A 1,884-nucleotide genomic window follows, 5' to 3' on the forward strand; every position below is an offset into this window, starting at 1 on the left:
TGATGTTGAACATCTTTTAAGATGCTTCATAGCCATCTTTACTTCTTCTTTTGAGAACTCTCTGTTCAGCTCCTTAGCCCATCTTTTTGGGTTACCTCTTGTCTTGATTCTCTGTTTTTTGAGTTAGTTATATATTCTGGATATTAAACCTCTGTCAGATGTGTTGCTGGTGAAGATTTTCTCCCATTCTGTGGGTTTTCTGTTTGCTTCTCTGGTTGCCTCCTAATTCTTGCTCTTGTTTCCTGAGCAATTTTTGTCCGGTTTAGAAAATCCTTTCCTACACCTATATCTTGTAGGTTTTTCCCAATGTTTTCTTCTAAGAGTTTCAGAGTTTCAGGCTTTACATTGAGGTCTTTGATCCATTTGGAACTGACTTTTGTGCAAGGTGAAAGATAGGGGTTTAGTTTCATTCTTCTACAGATGGAGATCCAGTTTTAACAGCACCATTTTCTGAACATGCTCTTTCCTCCAGTGAATATTCTTGGCCCCCTTTTCAAATATCAGGTGGCTGAAACTGTATATTTGGGTCTTCAATTTTGTTCCATTGATCTATGGGTCATTTTAGTGCCAGTACCATGTTGTTTTTATGACTGTAGCTGTGTAATAGTCACAAATGGCCAAAGTGTAGAGATCAAGTGTCTGCTAAATAATGGTCCTTCGACAAATCTCCTTTATTAAACTTCATCCACCCAAGGCACAGGGACCATCGTTGAAGAGGAGGCAGAGAACTGGGATAATGAATGGCAGACCCCAATCTTATCTAAAGGAATATCAGTAACTGACTGCTGCTAGATGAAGAGGAGCTGATCTTCGTAAAACAAGGGACTCTAGATAGGCTGACTAGACTCACCTTTTTTTGCAGCTATTGTCAAGGCGAGTATTTCATGTGCTCTTTCTCTGATTACTTGTCATTGGTATATAGAAAGGCTACAGACATTTGTAGGTTAATTTTGTAACCCGCCAACTTTACTGAACATGTTAATAATTTCTAGGAGTTTTCTGGTGGAATTTTTGGCCTCTCTTAGATATAATATCATATCATCTGCAAAAAGGGATAATTTGACCTCTTCTTTTCCAATTATTACTCCTTTAATTTATTTCTCGTCTTATTGGCCTTGCAAGAGTTTCAAGTACTATGTTAAAGAGAAGTGGGGATAGCAGGCAGCTTTGTCTGGTTCCTGATTTCAATGGGAATGCTTCCAGTTTTTCTCCATTTAGAATGATGTTGGCTGTGGGTTTGTTATATATGGCTTTAATTATGTTGAGGTATGTTCCCTCCAGTCCAATTCTCTCAACATAAATACATGTTGAAGTTTGTCAAAGGCCTTCTCTGCATCTATTGGGATGAGCATGTGGTTCTTGTCTTTGAGCCCATTTATATGCTTTATTATGTTTTTTGACTTACTTATATTGAACCATCCCTGCTCTCTGGAATAAAGCCAACTTGATCATGGTAGATGATCTTTTTGATGTATGTATGTATGTGGTTTGCAAGTATTTTGTTGAGAATTTTTGCATCTATGTTCATTAAGGATATGGGTCTATAGTTTTCTTTTTTGGTTTTATCTTTACCTGGCTTTGGTATTAGAGTGATGTTGGCTTCATAGAAGGAATTTGGAAGTTCTCCCTCCATTTCTTTTTGAATAAATTAAGTAGTATTGGATGTAGATCTTCTTTAAATGACTGATAGAATCATGCTGTAAATCCATCTGGCCTTTGGCTTTTTTTAGTTGTATTACTCTTTCAATTTCTTTTTGGGTTATGGGTCTGTTTAAGCTGTTAATCTCTTCTTGGTTTAGTTTTGGAGGTTCTCATGCCTTTAGATATCTGTTCATTTCTTTTAGGTCTTCAAATTTAGTATCATACAAATTTTTAAAGTATTCC

This window comes from Nannospalax galili, unplaced genomic scaffold, assembly GCF_000622305.1.
Source record: "Nannospalax galili isolate Female #2095 unplaced genomic scaffold, S.galili_v1.0 scaffold151, whole genome shotgun sequence".
NCBI classification, from domain to species: domain Eukaryota; kingdom Metazoa; phylum Chordata; class Mammalia; order Rodentia; family Spalacidae; genus Nannospalax; species Nannospalax galili.